This window comes from Podarcis filfolensis (assembly GCF_964270895.1).
Source record: "Podarcis filfolensis genome assembly, chromosome: 3".
Lineage (NCBI taxonomy): Eukaryota > Metazoa > Chordata > Lepidosauria > Squamata > Lacertidae > Podarcis > Podarcis filfolensis.
This window is the reverse complement of record NC_139606.1, coordinates 114,166,195-114,181,273: the sequence shown is the minus strand read 5'-3', so window position 1 is coordinate 114,181,273 and position 15,079 is coordinate 114,166,195. Positions and strand designations below refer to the sequence as shown.

General features: G+C 45.7%; 2 long non-coding RNA genes across 2 annotated transcripts; both read left to right on the top strand.

Moving 5' to 3' along the window:
- Window positions 1-2,199: 2,199 nt before the first annotated feature.
- LOC310759228 lies at window positions 2,200-6,022 on the top strand. Its single transcript, XR_014546275.1, has 3 exons — window positions 2,200-2,538; window positions 4,520-4,646; window positions 5,832-6,022. It is a non-coding gene; the product is annotated as an uncharacterized lncRNA (long non-coding RNA).
- A 4,951-nt stretch (window positions 6,023-10,973) lies between these two features.
- Window positions 10,974-13,267, top strand: LOC310758964. The gene is made up of 3 exons (XR_014546137.1): window positions 10,974-11,059; window positions 12,032-12,161; window positions 12,994-13,267. It is a non-coding gene; the product is annotated as an uncharacterized lncRNA (long non-coding RNA).
- The last annotated feature ends 1,812 nt before the right edge of the window (window positions 13,268-15,079 follow it).

Below are 15,079 nucleotides of genomic sequence, written 5' to 3'. Positions count from 1 at the left end.
CCCGTAGTGCCAGAAGCAGTTTAGTCCTGCTGGCCACATGACCCGGAAATCTGTCTGTGGACAAACACCGGCTCCCTCGGCCTAAAAGCAAGATGAGAGCCACACCCTATAGTCGCCTTTGACTGGACGTAACCATCCAGGGCTCCTTTAGATTTTTACCTTAATTCGAGATCACAAGATCCACAAGTGTAGTTACTCAATGCGCATTTGAAAACCCTCCCCTTGATTAGACTGCCCCACAACTTTTCCTCCATGCAGCAAGTGGAGATTGTGTGTCAAGGCCCTGTGACCACCCCCATTCCCTAAGGTTTCAATAACTAGACAGTACACAGAATATTGGTTTTATGGGATCAAATAACAATTTTATTGTTACAGATGTGAAGGTTTTGCCAAAGGCATTGGGATAAGCAGCCGTGTATGTCATTCCAGGGACGCGGGTGGCGATGTGGGTTAAACCACAGAGCCTAGGACTTGCCGATCAGAAGGTCGGCGGTTCGAATTCCTGCGATGGGGTGAGCTCCTGTTGCTCGGTCCCTGCTCCTGCCAACCTAGCAGTTCGAAAGCATGTTAAAATGCAAGTAGATAAAGAGGTACTGCTCCGGCAGGAAGGTAAATGGCGTTTCCGTGCGCTGCTCTGTTTCTCCAGAAGCGGCTTAGTCATGCTGGCCACATGACCCCGAAGCTGTACGCTGGCTCCCTCGGCCAATAAAGCAAGATGAGCGCCGCAACCCCAGAGTCGGCCACGACTGGACCTAATGGTCAGGGGTCCCTTTACTATGTCATTTCAGCCTGTCTGCTGGCAGTGACACTAAGGGTAAAGCCAACCGGAAGGTATGCCCTATGACCTCCATCAAATCAAGGTGTCTCCTAAGGGGTTCCCATTGGAGGAGTGGTCTGGCCCTAGCCCCCATCTGGGCGTCAGACAAGAGTCACTCCTTCTGGATCCTTTGGGATACCATTACCCAAGGAAGGGCAGGCAGAGGCTACAACATCCCCTCCAACCATGATCTAAGCTTACCTCAAAGAGGCCGAATGTCCAAGAAAGCCCAGAACACCATTGGGCAAGTTGGTCCCATGCCCAGGGGACCGCCCTGAAAGTCCTGCGGCTACTGGCCAATCTCGCGGCAATCAGACGATCCAGTCTCTGATTGGTTGCCAGTTCACAGGGGAGGTCCCAGGGCCCACCTCCAAATTCGCCAGCCAAAGATGGCAAACAGACTTGTGAAATTGGTATTTGCCTAACCCCAACACCCTTGGGCAGGTGTGATTATACACACCCACACATCCATTTCCAAAATTCTTTCCCTCTGTTTTCCAATGGCCACACCATGAGGTAATGAAGAGCCATTATGTTCAGAACGAAACCAGTTTCTCAATAAGTGCTTTCCAGGAACAAAAAAATAAATCTGCAACAGATCTAAGACACCGTGTGGGCTTCATGGGTACCGATAGGACTCAGTCTCCATTGATTTGGGATTCTTTTCAGCTTGTCACCCACTGTGAAGACTTAAAACAAATGTTTTCCCTCCCCTATTCAAATTCCCTTCATTCTGGAAGGAGATGGGCGTTTTACAAGGAAAGGGGAGCACCTAGTGGAGTGAGTTTAAGTTGCAATGCTTAAATGCTGAAGCAAAGGCAAAGCACAATTATCATGATGGCTTTTTTATAAAGCAGATGTCATGGCCTGGTTGGAAGCAGAGGCATGGTGGGATGAACTAACTGGGGGACCCCCAAGGGAAGAAGCCTCAGAGCCCAGGGAATTTGTAATGGGACAATGATGGGTGGTCAGAGGGAGAAGAGGGAGCAGAGTGGGAAGTGACAGATGCTGAAATGTATGTGTTAGAGAATCAGAGGCAGAAGCTAAAGTAGGAGAGGAGGGAGACCAAGAAGCTGGTGAAGAGCCAGGGTATCTCTCTCTCCTCCCCAATTGTCTCCCAGAACCAGAAGAGGCATGAAAAGGGCGAAGGAGAGGTTGGCGATGTACAGGCACAGTCTCTGGTTGCTTGGAAAAAACCCTGGAGAGCAGAGGACTTAGGCAGCTGTGGGGAGTTGAGGACCTTCAGTCTCAGCAACTGCTTCATGGAGGCGAGACCTACCAGAGATGAGTTGCTGTGCACCTGGAATACTGTGTCGAATTCTGGGCAGCAGGGTTTGAACGCATCCTGCAAGAATACTGACAGCCTTGAGGTGCCTCTGGTTTCCTTGCCTGGTAAATTTGGCAACACCTCTTCCTTTGAGTCTCCAAGATCGTTCAAGGTTTCCTGCAAGCCCCTTCTAAGCTAAGAGAGAGCATGGTTAGGCTTTCAAAATCCTTCCTGCCATCTTCTGTTAACTGATTGCCCAGGCTTTCACAATTTCCCCGGAGGCTTATAAATGCAGACCTTTGGAAGGACTCTGAGTGTCCCCACCATTGTTGTCACTCTCCTCCACTGCAGCCGTGCTGGTTTCTCACACTGAAGGAGTCAACCTTCTGGGGCGTCATGAAACTCCTCCATCTCATCTTCTCTGCCCTCTTGACCTTAGCTCTGGCTTCTCCAGGTAAGGAATAAGTGGACCTGTGCAACAGCTAGAAAACTTAAATGCAAACTCTAAAGCAGAGATCATGGGGAACATGTGGACATCCAACTCCTGCTAGACTCCAGTGCTCATCATCCCTGACCATTAAGGACGGACAAATTGGTCAATTTCAGTTTCTCATTTTTCCCACCAATATTTAGTTCAATTTTCTGTATCAGCTTGCAAATTGATTTTTTTTAACGTCCTCATGAAAATTCCACAGCGCTTTAATGCCATTTTCTCCTAATGCACATATTTTTGATTAAGCTAGTAGAAGATATGATGATGATGATGATGATGATGATGATGATGATGATGATTTATTTCTACCCCACCCATCTGGCTGGGTTTCCCCAACCACTCTGGGCAGTTTCCAACAAAGATTAAAAATACATTAAAACATCAGTCATTAAAAACTTCCCTAAACAGGGCTGCCTTCAAATAGTTTGACAAATAAATGTCAAATAGTTGTTAATTTATTTGACATCTGATGGGAGGGCATTCCACAGGGCGGGCGCCACCACCGAGAAGGCCCTCTGCCTGGTTCCCTGTAACTTTGCTTCTCACAGTGAGGGAACCTCCAGAAGGCCCTTGGCGCTGGCCCTCAGTGTCTGGGCAGAACAAATGGGGTGGAGACGCTCCTTCAAGTATACTGGGCGGAGGCCGTTTAGGGCTTTAAAGGTCAGCACCAACACTTTGAATTGTGCTCGGAAACATACTGGGAGCCAATGTAGGTCTTTCAAGACCGGTGTTTTGTGTTTTCGGCAGTCGCTCCCAGTCACCAGTCTAGCTGCGAGGTATTGAGGTTGTATCGCTCTGGCCTTGCAGTGTTTAAATGAATTTCTTCTTTGACTGATGGTTGGAGTCTGGTGCTGTGAAATGCCAAATGAGCCCCCTAGATGATTGAGAAGCTAAAAGCAGGCATGCTAAATCACTGGGGAAATATTGGGGTTCAATACACCAACACTCTGTGGGTTCTGCCTGGACAGCCCATAAAACCCAGACTCCAACTGTCAGTCATATGAGATATTTATTTAGGTGTAGCAAGGCCATGGCAACACAACCTCGTTTCCAGGAACAATCCTGGATTTACAGAAGCCTTCATGGTTTCTGATTTGATCCCAAAATGTCCCGCTTTTCCTTAGGATGTCCCTATTTTCATTGGAGAAGTGTTGGAGAGTATGGAGTTATGCAACCCCGGAGCCAAGGAGAGATGTAATTATACAACCTTTAGAAGACATCTGAAGGCAGCCCTGTATAGGGAAGTTTTTCAATGTTTAATGTTTTATTCTGTTTTCATATATGTTGGAAGCCGCCCAGAGTGGCTAGGGCAAGCCAGTCAGATGGACGGGGTATGAATAATAAAATTATTATTATTTTCATTATGGAATAGGACATCCCTATTTTGGTTGGAGAAATGTTGGAGGGTATGAACTTTCTTTCAATAAAAGCGAACGGGGAAATTTCTACTTGTCACAGCCCTGTGACCATATGGCAGGACATTCAAACCTTCAGCATCATTGGAAGACTTAGACAAGAATTTCAAAAAGAATGGGGGAAATGCAGAGAATACTTTACCAAACAGTGCCCCAAAATATACACCCGGACTTCGATTAATTTCTACAGGAAACTTGGAGGTTTTTAAAGTGATAATTAGGAAAAATTGTAATAATCATATCTAAAAGAAACAGTATACAAGAAGTAAATAAGGAGGCCATTTACAGGCTAAAGGAAGTCTTTTATTTTTATGTTATGTTTTCTTTGTGTAAGGGGATAGGAGTTTAATTTTGATAATTTATTGTCAGTGGTGGTGGGTTGGTTGGTTTGTATGAGTTGTTATAGACAATGTCGTAAATAAAGAAAGAAAAGATGAAGAAAAAGGTCCATGAGTTCTTATGTTATGAGAGACGGCAAAAAACTTTTCTATCTCTTGGTGAATTTCTACCTCTTTCCATTTCTGTAGGTTTCGCCAATGTGCCTGATGAAAACCTTAGATGCATACTTAATGCAGGCCACTGCAATTATAGCTATTGCCGCCGTCCAATGAGACAAATCGGAATATGCAAGAACGGCAGCAGATGCTGTAAATGGTAAGAAAGAAAATTCTGCCAGGGTGGCGTCCTTAGAGCTTGGCATTTAAGCTCAACCAGGACAGATTCCATGCGAGGCTTTTAAAAGAGAGGTTTAGGTCCCGCTGCAGTAGTCCTGGTTCCATAATAGGAAGAGTTTGAAAGCAAAATGGTGGCATAGTGCCAGCTCCTCATCCAGGCAAATTCTTTTCTTTCTTTCTTTTTTAGAATACATTTTATTGCATTTTCACACATAATTAACATAATTTAAAATAACTATAGCAGCTGGTCTGTCATTCCTTAGGACGAAAGTATATCAGCAGCCGGATGTTAGAGCAGCATTAGAGCAACATTAGAGAAGGCATGTTCAAAATCCAGCCCGGGGGCCTAATCTGTCCCACTGGTCAGTTTAATCCGGCTCCTGTGGCAGTTTATTTCCTGGAAATCCCCCCAAAAGTTCAACAATCCTTAAAAAATCCTTTTTAAAAAATCCTTTAAAAAGCTCAACAACTTTGGGTTAAAATCATAAAAAAGCTCAAGAACTTCAATCAACCACTTCGGTCGGCCCTCACGCAAGTTCACTTCATCAAATCAGGCCCTCTTTGGAAAAATTTTGGACACCCCTGCATTACAGTCTTTACTTAGAACAAGTTGATCGTGTATATTAAAGTCTCTATTCCAATGAATCTCTCTAGATGTTTCCGTGGGTCTGAGGAGGTTGTCCCGACTGATCGTCTCATCTCAATAGGGTGCCAGAAGGTGGTTGGGGAAACGATGGAAAAGCTAAGCTGACATTTTTGTCCTTCATAGTGTGCATAATAGAAATGCTCTTGCAGACTCTTTGGCAATGCATCGCTGAATGAAGTCTGAGCAGCTGGGGATTTTGTGTGAGCCTCCTCCACAAGGGACATTTCTCCCACAATGCCAAGGGTGCTGCCTTCTACGTGGTCAATCATAGAACTGCAGGGATTGAAGGGACTCATGCAGTCCGACCCTCTGCAATGCAGAAATATACAGCTGTCCCATATGGGGATCAAACCTGTGACCTTGGTCTTATCAACACCATGCTGTAACCAATTGAGCTCAGCTTTCAGTGATGGAGCGATTCCCCCTTTGGCTTTCCTAATCTGACTTCATTCTTTTTCTGGGAAGATGTTCAACCGGTCATATTGTTGTCGCTGTTCTTGTTATCCTATCTAAACACAGGTTTTTGGGCTGAATGCCCAGCTGAGGGTTTGGAATCTGAGAAGCTGCGTCACCATAACTCGCCATTGCCACCAGATGCTCCTTCTTTGACATCAGTCTTCATGGGCCTTCGTCAAGCTCTGCAGCACTTTGCAGATCCAAAAGGAGATTGCTTCTCACTTTCAATAAAATAAGGTTGCATACAAATCACATTTGGTTTGTTTTCCTTCTTCTTTCCTTTAAATGGTTTTGCATCCTGCCTTTCTCCCAACATGGGGTTGTGGAGGATGGAAAACCAAGGTAGAGGGAATGGAATGGAGTTCCTGGAATCCTGAACAGAAGCCTGTTAACAAAGTCATTTAAATAACAGAGGTGGAGTCAAGAGCCCTGATAACACTTTACTAAAGAAACTGAACAAAAGCATTACTTAATTTGAGGAGAAAGGGACAGAAAGGTTTCATATTTATTATTTCAGGCCTTGTACATAGCAGGGAGACATACAGCCAATTATAAAGTGGAAAAACTCCCCCAATCTTCGGGGAAGATCATGCCACTCTGCCTGATTGCTAAGCAACACCTCCTTTCTTCCTTTTGGCTAGTTGACTTTAACACTAGCAGAATTAACTCTTAACTTACAAACTGAATGATCCCTGCTGGTGCACTTCCAACACAGCCCTCCACACAGCAACATATTTTTTGTGATTTATGTTACTATGGTTGGTTGGCTGGCTGGCTGGCTGGCTGGTTTATTAAATTTGCTAGTTACATTATCTTGCCCAGAGCAACCCAAAGCAACTTACAAACAAAGAGCCCACATTGAAACCAAGAGGAAAAAGAAATACATTACAAACATCCCACCCACTTCTAAAAGGACACAGGTAGTTAAAGGCCAAAGGCCTGGTTATAGGGGAACGTTTCCACCTGTCGCCTAGAGATAGGTCATGATGGTGCCAAGCGAGCCTCCTTGGGGAGAGCATTCCACAAAGAGGGAGCCACCACAAAAAAGGCCCATTCTCATGTTGCCAGCTTCCAGACCTCTTGTGGAAGAGGCACACAAAGAAGAGCCTCAGATAATGATCTCAGGGTTCAGGTGGATTCATATGGAGAGAGGTGATCCTTGAGGTATTGCAGTGCTGAGCCATCCAAGGCTTTATAGGTCAAAACCAGCACTTTGAATTGGGTCCAAAATCTAACTGGCAGCCAGTGCAGTCCAGCCATGATTGGCGCAATTCTTCTTTCTTCCTTGGCGATCACTCGCAGTCAAGTAAGATCGTCTTCCATAAACATGGTAATAACAGTGAATCTGTATGTGACTGTGGAGGCCAATTCTGGATCAACATGTCCTTCCACAGTGGGGAAATTGGTTTCCGGGTGGGAGTTGATCACGGTGTGGATTTGCCAAGCGTGCCTTCCTCTTAGCTCATTTCTCCCTTGCGTCCTGAGTTTGAGCGTCTTCAAAGCCCACAACACCTTCGGTAAAGGCTGTTCCCCAATTGGAGCGCTCTCAGGCAGTGTTTCCCAGTTGTCAGTGTTTATACTACATTTTTTTTAATTTGCCTTGAGAGAGTCTTTGAACCTCTGACCACCAGCATTACGCTTTCCATTTTTAAGTTCGGAAGAGAGCAGTTGCTTTGGAAGACGATAATCAGGCATCTGAACAACATGACCAGTCCAATGAAGCTGAATGGTATAATATATCCCACCTGTCTAAATTGTACTGCACTTCTGCCCTCGTATTTATGGGACCACCTCTCCTGGTATGCCCCGCAGAGGACCTTAAGGTCCATGAATAACCATAGTTTAGAGGTCCCAGGCCCTAAGGAAGTCAGACTATCCTCCACCAGGGCCAGGCCCTTCTCAGTGATGGCTCCAACCTGGTGGAATGCTCTGTCCCATGAGACTAGGGCCCTTCAGGATTTAACCTCCTTCCACCAGGCCTGTAAGACAGAGCTATTCCACCTGGCCTTTAATTTGAATCCAGCCTGATCTTTTATTTCCCTTCTCTTCCCTTCCCTTCCCTTCCCCTCCCCTTTTTTGAAGATCACCCTCTCTGAGACCCCACAGCTAATTTTCCCCTATCCTCCTCACTAGCCCAAGTAGGACTAATTCAGCCAGCTAGCCCTGGTGACTATTTAATGCTTATTGGATGGATTTCCCCCAAATTGATTTTTGAACTTTGAATTTTATTGTTATTCATTCCTTTATACTATATTTTATGCTGTTTCTATGTTGTATTACAATTAAGTGTTTTAAATTTGTTGTTAGCCACCCTGAGTCCGGTTTTCTGAACCGGGAAGGGCGGGGTATAAATAAAAAAATATTTATTACAATATTTGATATAGTAGCACTGAGCTCAGGGAACTGCGAAGCCAGGTTTGTAGGAAGGGAGTTCGGCTGGTGAGAGAGAGCTAAGGATTGTAAGCCAGGGAAGGGAACAGATAGAGATGCAACAACAAAAAAATGCCATATCTGTGAAATGAAGCTGTGAAACAGCAGGAAATTCATTTATCTCTTAACTTGCTGCAGCTTTCCCCTAAAATTTCAATGGCCAGAGAACCCCAGGAGAAGAGTGTTGTTAGATCTGGCGCTGTGGGTTAAACCACAGAGCCTAGGACTTCTCGATCGGAAGGTCGGCGGTTCGAATCCCCGTGACGGGGTGAGCTCCCGTTGCTCGGTCCCTGCTCCTGCCAACCTAGCAATTTGAAAGCACGTCAAAGTGCAAGTAGATAAATAGGTAAGGTAAACGGTGTTTCCGTGCGCTGCTCTGGTTCGCCAGAAGTGGCTTAGTCATGCTGGCCACATGACCCGGAAGCTGTATGCCGGCTCCTTCGGCCAATAAAGCAAGATGAGCACCACAACTCCAGAGTCGGTCACAACTGGACCTAATGGTCAGGGGTCCCTTTACCTTTACCTAAGACCTTGAAAGGAAGACCCTGCCAGTCGTAACTTCATCTCTCAGTGCAGCATGTCTACATACCAACCCAGATCTAAAAGGCAATGCATCCAGGTTAATTTCACAGGCATAAACCAACCAGTTCACTGACCAGGTCTCACATGAGGAATGTGCTTCCCTTGAAAAGCAGGACATTGCCATCTGGCGGACATTAGGATAACTGCAAAAAGCACAGCACATTTAGGAAGAACTTGGCAGGATTTTATTTACAGCATTTTATTGCTTTTTCACATGTAATGAACAGAATTTAAAGTACAATAAACAAAAATAACAGCCAGGCTGTCCCTTCTTGGAAAAAAGCATGTTGTTGTTGTTCAGTCATTTAGTCGTGTCTGACTCTTCGTGACCCCATGGACCAGACCCCATGGACCACGCCAAGCACTCCTGTCTTCCACTGCCTCCCGCAGTTTGGTCAAACTCATGTTTGTAGCTTCGAGAACACTGTCCAACCATCTCGTCCTCTGTCGTTCCCTTCTCCTTGTGCCCTCCATCTTTCCCAACATCAGGGTCTTTTCCAGGGAGTCTTCTCTTCTCATGAGGTGGCCAGAGTATTGGAGCCTCAGCTTCAGGATCTGTCCTTCCAGTGAGCACTCAGGGCTGATTTCCTTCAGAATGGACAGGTTTGATCTTCTTGCAGTCCATGGGACTCTCAAGAGTCTCCTCCAGCACCATAATTCAAAAGCATCAATTCTTCGGCAATCAGCCTTCTTTATGGTCCAGCTCTCACTTCCATACATCACTACTGGGAAAACCATAGCTTTAACTATATGGACCTTTCTCCGCAACGTGATGTCTCTGCACAGGTAAGGTCATGCCCGCCTCTGGTCACATGTAAAGAAAGTTTGTCCCAGCACAGGAGGAAACAGGAAGTTTATCTAGTGGTTGGACAAACATCCCTCTTTATGTCTAAACATGTCCACTCTAGGAATATTGTATTTGACTGCTCTGTGTCAGGTGTTGTAGAAGGATAAAAGACTCATCTTGACTCTGGCCACCCTGACCTGGCAGGTTATTTTGTCAGCCAGAGTAACAGACCACCATGAGCCCATTGACAAGCCTGTTGCAGAACACTAATATTTAGCAATTCCCAGTGTTTATTTCTTTAAAAATGTTTAGAGGTACTCTCATTTCCCTACTCCAGAGCCAGTGTGGTGTAGCGGTTAAGAACAGTAGACACGTAATCTGGGGAACCGGGTTCGCGTCCCCGCTCCTCCACATGCAGCTGCTGGGTGACCTTGGGCCAGTCACACTTCTTTGAAGTCTCTCAGCCCCACTCACCCCACAGAGTGTTTGTTGTGGGGGAGGAAGGGAAAGGAGAATGTTAGCCACTTTGAGACTCCTTAAAGGGAGTGAAAGGCGGGATATCAAATCCAAACTCTTCTTCTTCTTCTTCTACTCCTATTGAACTTCTGCCCCTCAATGAGGCCAAACTTAGATTCACAAAATGTTTAGGGGTATGCATACCCCTGCACACACACACCCCCAGAAAAAAAAAGCACTGGCAATTTCTAAAGGAGCAGCTACCAGCAAAAGTGACATCTCCCTGAATTGATGTGGAAAGCCAAACTTTAGACTGGCAAAGTGGGGGAGATATATTGTTTTGTTGTTTTGGTTTAACTGTTTACTGTGTTTTATCTTGTATTTTAATCTGTGAACTGCCCTGAGATCTTTTGATGGGCAGTATAATAATAATAATAATAATAATAATAATAATAATAATAATAACAACCAAGAATTGACAGATTCAGCCATTCCTAGAAGGGAGTAGTTGGTGCCAAGTGACTGGAATTGGAAGCTTAAGACCAACAGTCCGTGCAAGAGACGTGCTTCATTTTATTTTATTTTTGTTACTCTCCTGGAGCTTGCCAACCGCTCTCCCTCAGGCATGTTGCCACGGACCTTTGCGGTTTTCCTCTTGACTCTTCTGAGCTCAGAGGGGGAACAACCTGCCTTTGAAATCCTCCAGTTCCCTATGTAACAAATGCAATAATACGTTGAGCTGACCACACTGCCATCGTTTCAGTTTGCATCCCACATGCTTTCAACAGACGAGCGTGTCACAATCCCCAAGGACTGGCTATCCCTTGCACCTCTGGACTGAGTACAGAAAAGGTGTCATTTTAGAAAAAGGATTCAGCGTAACACTACCAACAGGAGCAGCACCGCTGTTGCTGTTTTTGTCTTGCTCTGTTTCAACCCTGCTGGGGGTGTTTTCCACAACCAACCTACTTTAAGATCATGAAGCTCCTTCGTTTCCTTCTTGCTGCCCTCTTGATTATGGCGCTGCCTTCTCCAGGTAAGGGATAAACTGAGCTGGTCAATAAACCTCAAGGTAAAGGGATCCCTGACCATTAGGTCCAGTTGTGACCGACTCTGGCGCTGCTGCGCTCATCTCGCTTTAATGGCCGAGGCAGCCGGCGTACAGCTGATTAAGTCACTTCTGGTGAACCGGAGCTGCGCACGGAAATGCCGTTTACCTTCCCGCCGGAGCGGATCCTATTTATCTCTCAGGTTTATTGAGGGAAGCGGGGTCAGCAGCTGTGTGTGTGTTTGTGTTGGCCTGGATTGTTTGGAGAAAACTAGGAATGTTACGGTGCTATGTTGTTGTTGTTTAGTCGTTTAGTCGTGTCCGACTCTTTGTGACCCCACGGACCACAGCATGCCAGGCACTCCTGTCTTCCACTGCCTCCCGCAGTTTGGTCAAACTCATGCTGGTAGCTTCGAGAACACTGTCCAACCATCTCGTCCTCTGTCGTCCCCTTCTCCTTGTGCCCTCCATCTTTCCCAGCATCAGGGTCTTTTCCAGGGAGTCTTCTCTTCTCTTGAGGTGGCCAAAGTACTGGAGCCTCAGCTTCACGATCTGTCCTTCCAGTGAGCACTCAGAGCTGATTTCCTTAAGAATGGATAGGTTTGATCTTCTTGCAGTCCATGGGACTCTCAAGAGTCTCCAGCACCATAATTCAAAGCATCAATTCTTCAGCGATCAGCCTTCTTTACTGTCCAGCTCTCACTTCCATACATCACTACTGGGAAAACCATAGCTTTAACTATATGGGCCTTTGTTGGCAAGGTGGTGTCTCTACCTTTTAAGATGCTGTCTAGGTTTGTCATTGCTTTTCTCCCAAGAATCAGGCGTCTTTTAATTTCGTGACTGCTGCCATCAAGCTCACATACATAATGGGCCAAGCACAGTCACGTACTTACTGCAACTTGGGGGGCAAGCTTGCTGTGAATGGAATAACCTGTGACTCTCTTTCCTTTCAAACAGGATCCGCCACCGCTCCAAGCTCTGATCTTGAATGTCAGCAGCAAAAAGGCCTGTGTTTTCCTGGCCGTTGTAGCCGCCCGTGGAGATCCATAGGGACGTGCAATGTGGTATTGCACCATTGTTGCAAGAGGTGAGAGGGAAATTCGGGAGGATGTAAACAGAGAAGCCTGCATACGTCTTTCCTTCATATGTTCAATGACGTTTCCAAAAGATTCATAGGTTGAAAAGGGTCATCGAGCCCAACCTTCTGCAAGTCTCTCAGTTGTCAATACCTGAACATATACAACATGTTAATGTGTGTATATGCCCAGATAAATAGGGTGTTGTTTTTTCTCCTTCCAGTGCAGATTTTATTTATTTTATTTCTTTCTTTCTTAAATTTATATACCGCCCTTTCATCCAAAGACCTCAGGGTGGTTCACAGACAAGGTAAGTAAAGGTAAAGGGACCCCTGACCATTAGGTCCAGTCGTGTCCGACTCTGGGGTTGCGGCGCTCATCTCACTTTACTGGCCGAGGGCGAACCAGAGCAGTGCACAGAAACGCCGTTTACCTTCCCACCGGAGTGGTACCTATTTATCTACGTGCACTTTGACGTGCTTTCAAACTGCTAGGTTGGCAGGAGCAGGGACCGAGCAACGGGAGCTCACCCCGTTACAGGGATTCGAACCGCCAACCTTCTGATCAGCAAGTCCTAGGCTCTGTGGTTTAACCCACAGCGCCACCCGCACAGACAAGGTAAAGCACAGTAAATAATTAAACAAAAACAACAAGACAATAGCACACACACCCCTTTCCACAGATACAGTAGACCCTCGGGTTACGTTACTCTCGAGTAATGTAAACTTCGGGTTGCAAAAGCGGCAAACCCAAAAGAAATGTGTGTGAATTTTAGCATCCATGCTGAGTGTCGAAGCCAGAGTGTCTTCAGTAACATTCCAACGTTATTCTTTTGTTTACCAGAAAGAGGCATTTGCATTCTCAGGAAAGAACGCAGAAATAAATAATTACCCGGAAGACGCATCATCACGTGATCCTCTGGAACCATTGGATTCTGGGACAGCACCGATATCAAAGTAAGCATCATCCTGTCTCACAAACAGAAGAGACACCTTGCTTCGAAGATACAAAAAGAAACAGCTTTTTCACTTCCAGTAAGACCAGGTTTCATCGATACGTTATAGGAATAACTTTGTGTGTCTTTGTATGGAAATATCTGCTGTCTGAATTATTAGAAATCTTATCATGTTATCTCCCAGCCCATTTAATTATCATTTATTCCAACAAAGGTATCTTTTCAATCCGCAACTCTTTTTGTCTGTTTTATTTTAATAGGATGAGTTGTGGAGTGGAGTTTCTTCCTATATTTCTAATTAAACACTTATGTAATTCCACTACAGTGGTACTTAATCCGTTCCGGAAGTCTGTTCTTAAACCGAAACCGTTCTTAAACCAAGGCACACTTTCCCTAATGAGGCCTCCTACTGCTGGTGCCCTTCCACTGTTCAGATTCCGTTCTTACAAAGTGGTAAAGTTCTCAAACCGGGACACTATTTCCGGTTTTGCAGAGATTGTAAACTGAATCATTCTTAAACAAGACTGTTCTTAAACCAAGGTACCACTGTATTCGTTTTCCGAGGGGGGGGGGTGTGAATCCTGGTCTTCCCCAGAATCCTGTGGCTTTGCTGCCACCTTGAGGCCAAAATATAAGCTGCCAATCGATCTGACATCCTTTACAACAGCAGTTTTTAAAATACAATTTCCTTGCACTTTCTTAGTGCATGCTAATCTAACCTGGAGAACGACAGCAGCTTTTAAGAGAGTTGAAAGTTATCTAAGAAGGTCTTTAATACCACAGTGTGACCATACACACACAGAGAGAAAAAACATCTTTTTGATCCATATCTGATCAAACAGGCTTAGCAAATTAATTTGATTTCCTCTCCAAGGAGCTCAAGGTGGTATACACAGTTCTCCACCTCTTCATTTAATCTCCACAACAACCCTGTGAGGTAGGCTAGGTTGAGAGGTAGTGACTGGCCCCCAGGGGCACTAAGTGCACTTTATAACCAAGGGGCGATTTGCAAACCTGGTCTCCCAGCTCCTAGTCTGACACTCTTAACTCTGTGGCTTTCAACTTTTTGAGTCCATGGCTCCTTTGGCCAACCACATCCTTTCTGCATCTCCCCTGTGGGAGTCACTAATTCCAGGGTTCAGAATGTAAGCCAGGAGTAGGCAACCTAAGGCCCATGGGCCAGATCCGACCCAATCACCTTCTCAATCCGGCCCACGGATGGTCTGGGAATCAGCGTGTTTTTACATGAGTAGAATGTGTCCTTTTATTTAAAATGCATCTCTGGGTTATTTGTGGGGCATAGGAATTCATTCATTTATTTATTTTTCAAAATATAGTCCAGCCCACCACATGGTCTGAGGGACGGTGGACCGGCCCACAGCTGAAAAAGATTGCTGACCCCTGATGTAAAGGTAAAGGGACCCCTGACCATTAGGTCCAGTCGTGGCCGACTCTGGGGTTGCGGCGCTCATCTCGCTTTATTGGCCGAGGGAGCCGGCGTACAGCTTCCGGGTCATGTGGCCAGCATGACTAAGCCACTTCTGGCGAACCAGAGCAGCGCACGGAAACGCCGTTTACCTTCCCACCGGAGCAATACCTATTTATCTACTTGCCTTTTGACGTGCTTTCGAACTGCTAGGTTGGCAGAAGCAGGGACCGAGCAATGGGAGCTCACCCCCGTCGCGGGGATTCTGTGCACTGCTCTGGTTCTCCAGAAGCGGCTTAGTCATGCTGGCCACATGACCCGGAAGCTGTACACCGGCTCCCTCAGCCAATAAAGCGCGATGAGCGCCGCAACCCCAGAGTCGGCCACGACTGGACCTAATGGTCAGGGGCCCCTTTACCTTTTTACATCAAAAAAGTAACATTCAACAATCATTAGAATAGTATTAAATAATAATAACATATAAAAGTTAAACAGAAACCCACTCAACCATTATAAGAAATACTTTCTAAACTATAATCAATAAAACA